This window comes from Nothoprocta perdicaria, unplaced genomic scaffold (genome assembly GCF_003342845.1).
Source record: "Nothoprocta perdicaria isolate Ctin4 unplaced genomic scaffold, notPer1 scaffold_26, whole genome shotgun sequence".
Taxonomy (NCBI): domain Eukaryota; kingdom Metazoa; phylum Chordata; class Aves; order Tinamiformes; family Tinamidae; genus Nothoprocta; species Nothoprocta perdicaria.
Window position 1 is genome coordinate 4052060 of NW_020455488.1, and position 7154 is coordinate 4059213.

The 7154-nt window shown below is 43.6% G+C and overlaps 1 protein-coding gene across 1 annotated transcript in view; it reads right to left on the bottom strand.

The window, feature by feature from the left end:
- Positions 1–46, bottom strand: part of DENND4A (DENN domain containing 4A) — a 41432-nt gene extending 41386 nt beyond the window's left edge. Inside the window, exon 1 of the mRNA XM_026040491.1 lies at positions 30–46. The gene's annotated coding sequence lies outside the window, so the exon portion shown is untranslated. The remainder of the gene's footprint in view (positions 1–29) is intronic.
- Between the last annotated feature and the right edge of the window lie 7108 nt (positions 47–7154).

Sequence of the window (7154 nt, forward strand, 5' to 3'; positions counted from 1 at the left end):
GCTGTGACAGCCGCCCACGCAGCGCTCACCTGAGGCGGGGGCCGCGCTGCCCGCCGCGGCCGCCTCCTACGCCCGCGGCCGCGGAGCCGGAGGGCGGCGGGGCGCAAAGGCGCGCGGCGGCGGAGCGGGGGGAGCGCCCTGGCTCTCCGGCGCCCTTATCGCATCGGCGCCGCGGCCGCCTCCCCGCCGCGTGTGGGCGGCTCAGGCGGGATCCCCCCTCCCCTGCGCACCGCCTCCCGCCGCCGCCGCCATCTTGCGCGCCCTCGTGAGCGCCGCGGGGGGACGGCGCCGCTCGCGGCCCTCATGGAGCGGGGGGGATTATCCGCCCAGCGACCCCCTCATGGCGGCTCCTCCCCAACCGTGAGGGGGGCAGCGCCGCCGACACCCCCTCGCTCCTTCATTACGGTGTAAAACACGCCTGAACCCCCCAGTTGATACTGAATCCCACAGCTCCTTCCAGCGCCTTTGGTTCAACCAGAATGGCCCCCCTGTAGCCCAATGCAGCCTCCTCCTCCTCCAGGCCTTTCCCTCACCTGCGGTGCCAATGGGCCCCTGTGGCGGTGGCAGCGAGGGAGGGGAGCGTGGGGGGACGGTTTCCTGCAGGATGGATGTGCCCCACGCCAGGCGGTTGCCTTAAAGGCCATAAAAGAGCCAGCGACAGAAATAACCCGCCGTCACGGGATGCTGGCGTTAAAATATTGCCTCAACGGCATCTTGTTTGCATACTCTAATCTTGCATTTTATTTTATTTTATTTTATTTTATTTTATTTTATTTTATTTTATTTTATTTTATTTTATTTCATTTCATTTTATTTCACTTCACTTCACTTCACTTCACTTTTCCGGCATACTGTTTTTGAAGCCGTGCTTAGGGATGCGTCCAACCTGTGGCGCTTTGGCTTCAAGTTTAAGCCTCCCTCATTTGGAATAATTGGAGCCGGGGTTTGGATGTGATTCACCACGAAGAGAGAAAACTTGTGTAATTGGTTCTAAATCAGGGCTGTAAATGCTTTTTAGCTGTGCTCGCAGCTGCTACATGAGTTTACTGCATCCCTTTTGACATCGCCATTGCATGAGGGCACATCCAAGCTAAAAGTGCAAAATACAACTTAAAAAAAAACTTTTTTTTTTTTTTTTTTTAATTAATAAAGCTGTTTCTGGCAGAGGGCCCATGCACAAGCCCGCGCACGTCGGCAGCCTCGTGCTGCCGGCCTTGGGGCTCGCGAGCGGCGGTTGCGCCTCACTTCCCAGCAGACAGCTCAGAATAAAGCAAGAGCTCACCCGTTCCCCCTTGTTTCCGCACAAGATGAATTTCCAGCCACGCCCAGAAAGACATTTTATGTCTCAACCGATATACCCTGGAATAAGCAGAGATGAGGAACCGGTAGCGTGATGTTTTGCAGCAAGCTGGACTCCAGTCTGCAGTGTGTCCTTACTCTATGTAGTGACTTAGTAGACTCTTCCACTGTAATTTCTGTTCTAACAGTAGAAATGTTTTTTCAAAGAAATTAAAAAATGCATTTTTGTGGCTCGCATTAGTGATTTAGATATTAAGCGCCGTCTATTTCGTGTTCTCTGCCCTTGTTTTTGCTGTAGGTATATATTTTAGGTTTTCAGTGTTAATGCCCAAGATGCAGGAACAGGGGCTGTTCCTGCTGCTGAGAGTATAGTTTTAGCTATCTGTAAACTAAGGCAAAATCATGCATTGTTTTATGAACGATTCGTTCTTTTGTACTTAGATCTCTCACCGTGAGAATATTCTTGACTATTTCTAGCAGAAACTTCAACCTTACAGAAAAATCATTCTTAAACATCCAATGCCCCTTTTCACACTTTGAGCTGTAGGCAATAGGTAAAACACCGCTTATCTGTCCTGTCTTCCAGTTTCGCATCTCCTCTGCTGTCTCACTCTACTCCATCCAGGCACTCCTGCTCCCTCTCGGTGACCTCCCTGCTGCTGGGCCTGTGCTTTTAGCTGGAGCACATCTTAGTCCTCGAGTCGCTGCTAGTTTGCTTAATTGCAGTGCTCCGTTTCATTATTAGCTCGTCATCACCCCTGTCAAGTCACCTTTCCTCACGTCCAGCCTGAAAGCTTTCCCTGTACAGCTTGTCATCGATTTTCCACATTAAGACTTGTCTAATGGCATGTGCGAAAGGGTCTGCAAGGGACAATGAATATGGTATTTTCATTCACTATTCACAGAGCAGCATCTGTGAATAGTGTTACTGTACGGACAGATGCACTATGTGCACAGATCCTGAAGGCTCCTTGCACAGCAACACCTACGTGTCAGCACGCAAAGCTTGTCCCTCCATGGGGACATGAGGGATCTCTGAACAGCCGAGTGTTTCCATGGCTCTGGAGGCTGTCCCAAAGTTCATTAAGTCAGTAGAGGTCTTCCCATTAATTCCCATGAGTATTGGGGCAGATTCTTACAGCACAGAGCAAGTTAATGAGACAAGTCCATGACTGCATGTGCATTGCAGTGTTTTACTGCCCATGAAGGGTGGAGAACCAGTGCTCAGATTTAGTCTTCCCAAGACAGCAGCTAGGGAGACTCACGGGGTTTCTATGGATTGGCAACCACAGAAACATTTTTTTTTTCCATGTTGCAACCCAAAATTTCTAGTTTGCGGTCCTAGTCATTTTCAAAGCACTGTTTAGTTTATTTCGAGTGCCTTTTCCGCGTGGGTACGTGGAAGCAAGGCAGAGGATAAGTGGCAGATGGTCAGCGACGGAGCCAGGAATAGCTCTAGAACTTCCTTGTCCCAGGATGCAGCTTTTACAGATTTTGTCCCAGGACTGTGAGATTTGGCTACTTGTAATTCATGAGGTTTCAGCAGTGATGAAAAACACAAACCAACACAAAAAGAAATTACCATTCCCAGTATTTCCTGGCAGCAACTGGCTTCTATAGACAAAACTGTTTCAATTTCTTAAGTGAGCAATTTGGGCTTAATCTGTCCATTTTCTTACCAATTTTATTCCTTTTTTTAGCTCACTTGGCTCTAATATGTGCGCTATTCATTTATGTTTACATGAGAGGAGAAGGAGGCTCTGAAAGCACCTAACAACACCTTTCAAGGAGACATGACATATCTGTAACCTCGGTAAAAAACAACTGTAAAGGTAGGGGGGTTGGATAATTATAAACCTTGTTAGTGACAAAACAACACTTTGCATTTCAGAGGATAAATTGCCTTACTCTCTCCAGTAACCCACTTCACAATATAATAATGGATCTACATCTTGCGGGTTATGCAATGAAATGGAGTCTTTGGCAAGCTAGAATCACACTGGAAAACAAGCAGCATTTTCATGATTTTTCTTTTAAATATATGCATATTTTAAAAGCTGGAACTTATCCCTTATGACATACGAGACTGGTCCTGCTTGGGATGAAGGCATTCTAGGACAGATTACAGAATAAACTGTTGGAGTATTGTGATGCAGCAGCGCAGTGGTGCAGATACCTTTCCTTTACGCTGCTTCAAGTCTTTCTGAAAACCTTTTGCACTCCGGGGAAACTGCTGTTTATAAATTATACAAGAGGCAATAGAATATCATGCATAAAAAAAAAAAGAAAAAGCCTAACAGCCTCCTCTAGACAGAGAACTTACTGAAGCTACTAAAAATATGGGAAAATGAGGTGAATGCAGGGCCTGATCCAAAGGTGGCCACTGAACTCAGTGGAAGCCCTGCCGGGAGTTTCATTAGGCACCAGTCACATGCACCATGAACTACAATTCACAATATGCAAATAAATAATTTTCTTGTGTGTAAGCAAGGATGAAGTCTAACTCCAGTGTCTAGGCATATGTACTTGCACTTAAGTAAAATAAGCAGATTTTTCTCCATCAGGTAGACTTTCTTGGCAAGGATTTATTGCCAATATTTATACAGGAGTTTATAGCCTCAAAAGTACAGAAATGCTGGAAACAACAAGGAAAGAAAATGTGCCCAAAGAAGAGATCCAAATGTTTCAAAATCTTTTCTATAAATAAAAATCTGATGGAAATTCATTACCATTCCACTTTTCAGTGCCGTTTTGTTTCCTCGGGATTTCAGGGTGCATCTGAGAATTTAAACTATGCATCACAAAATTTTTCCCGGCAAGAGTTGCAACTGTTCGTGGGGTATTGCAGCAACTATCAAACACCGAGTGATGGAAACGCATTGCCTGGGCTTGGGTATTAATTGGTGGGAAAACAATTGCCATTGTGCTTTGCTTCATTGCTGGGAGTAGGGGTATGAAGGAACCAACACCGTACTCTTCTCCTCTTGCTAGCAGGCAAATAAATATGTGCATACATCTGGAATGGCTCTTCCTGTAGACATCGCAGGCTTGGAAACAAATCATTGCAGTTTATTTTTGAGAAGTGGAACAGCAGAAGAGTTGCTTGAAGGTCTGAGTCCTTATGCACCTACTAAAGATAAACCTGTTGTCTGGTCCAGACCTGTTCAACATATTGCTGTTATCAGTAAAGCACGGGAACAAAAGCAGCCCTTTGCGGAGTAATATCAGGAGGGAAATTATGCATGCAGATTCCCCAGCAAAAAATAGCAGCCTCAGGCTCAAAATGTACGCACTGATAGTGCTGTCCTATTGCTATTTCAGCAGTCCTGTAGCCTTAGGGGTGAGAGTAAGGACCTCACTGCTGCTCGCGCGTGCTGCAGGCTCCTCGGGAGCCCAGACCGGGGCTTTTCGACCCATCTGGAGGTGATTCCACATCTAGCAGACTTTTGCCCGAATCAGTCCAATTCATCATCCCAACACATACTAAGTGCTATTATGGTGCTGTGGGCACCTTCTCTCAAATCAGATATAAACCACTTTCGGCCATTCATGAACTCAGCTCTCTATTTTTTGCACTTACATTTATCCCCAAATCATGGCTACATCACATAACCATATTTCACATATCTGAACATCCCATGCAATTTTCTCTGGCTAAGATACTTGTCTGAGGCTCTAAACTCCTGCCTAGTTCTGCTATTTAAAGTTCTCATATTTTTTTTTCTAAGGATTAGTACTTATCATGGGTTAACTGAAGTGTATCTATCAGTTAACTACTCAGGAGTATTATTAGTCTTAATTAATTGTAGAACATCACTGAGATCCTCAAGAGAAGCAGCAATAGAAGTGCCAAGTATTGTAATTAATTTAACATATCTCATTTTTGAGTAATGGGCTAATAATTCGCTATACTTAGGCTGAGATTCTCCAAGTAAGACTAATTTATTTGCTTAGACAAAAACATTCTGAAATCTGCGTTTCCATTTACTTCTATCAGTATATGATTCATTTTGATTTTCATTATCCTTTGATCCAGGCGCATAACATTTTTCTTTAATTAACGAAACACTGGTCAATGTGTGTTAGTCATGTTAAAGAAGAAAAAATGTCATAATAACCAAATTCATAAGCTCAAAGACAATCTTCTCACCATTTGCCTTCAATTTATTAAATATTTAAACCATAAAAACTGTAATTAACATTATAGAATCACTTCCACATTTATAATATAAGGTACCTCATTTACATAAGTTGCCATTATCTAGAAATAAAACGGGATAATTTAAGCTCTGAAGACTGACAAATGAGTTTGAGAGTTGTCAAGAGGCACCAACGAGTTTTGCTCAACCCCCCGTTTGAAACTGTTCTGGGATGAAAAATTATGTTCCCTAAGAAGCTCAAACAAGATACAAAAATACAACCTTGCTCAATCCAAATGACATCGTTGAACAGAACAGTTATTTTGTATTATTTTTTGCTTGGAGGAAATACTGGGCCACTCTTCTAATTGTCATGGAGGGTTTCCAAGGAATTGCATCTGACACATCTGTCCTGAAAAATGTGACCCAAGCTCCAGCTCATGTTCTCACAACATAACTTTTGTGCTTTTCTGAAACCGTAGGAAAGGATTTCAAAATGCTTTTAATATCTTTCACCTAGTCAGATTACACTCTGTCTTCATTCAGGATAAGATACTTCCTTAAAGCGTAAACCCAGCAGAATAAGGAGATAAGCCACAGTCTCCTCTATTTGGACAATTTTCCTACTAATTCCTAAGGAATGGAGATTGGCTCAAGTACTGAGTCATAAGAATTTAATCTCAAAATAGTTATTTTTAGTATCTTCTATTTTTTCTTGGGTGCTTTTAAAAAGTGCCCGACTCCTCTCCTAATTATCTGAAGTTCTTTTCTTCTGTGACTGCTTTGGAATGTTCCTTTATGATCCTATTGCACTTACTGGCTTTATTATATCAGTCTATCCCTATATTATATTAATTCCTAATGCTATTTGGCGAGGAAAGCAGGTGTTTAACTAAAATGTGATCAACTGCTCAGAAACAAGAGGCAAAACAGAGTCACACCTCACAATCTCACTGGGGAGCTGCCGTGAATAGGGGTCAAAGCAAAGGTGCTGCCCTCTCCGGAGCCCTCCGAGGATTTGGGGCAATTTACCCAAAAGATCCCCTGACCTCCACAGCCCCCTCTTGGCAGCTGAACTCCCTGGACTCTTTACATTTGGACTACTCGGCCATAATAGCTCTGCTAAGCCCAAAAAGAACATTTTGGGTATATATCCTCTACATAGGGTATAGACAATTTCTTAGCAGCTGGTCCACTGGAGTGGACGGAGGAGACCATAGCGAGCACAAATCAAGACACATTGAGAATACAAGACAAAACCTGTTTGTTTAATCCAAGCTGCCCCTAAGCATCCCAAGCGTTTGCTCCATCCCACTTATGTCCCGACAGCAACCTGCTAACAGCAGAAAAGAGAGAAAAGAACCACATGCAATACATACCCCTCCTACCCTCATACCTAGATTAATTAGACACTGCTTGATCACCTCCTTGGAAGAAAAAGTGTGGCCAATATTGATGTAATGGAAGTAATTCCTTTAATCAAGTTTGAACTGGATTCAAAAAAGCCAGCACAAAACTGTCTTGAAATACAGCAAATTCTTTAAATCACAGTTTGACTTGTAATACAAAAATGAATACTTCCAGTATAAATAATGTGCTTGGAGGAAATGTCCTTGGCAACTCAATTTGTTCCATGCTGCTGATGGTTCCTGTTAGTGACAGGGATCTATTTTCAAGGAGGAAACAATAGAAAACAGATGCAAAAGCATTTACCAG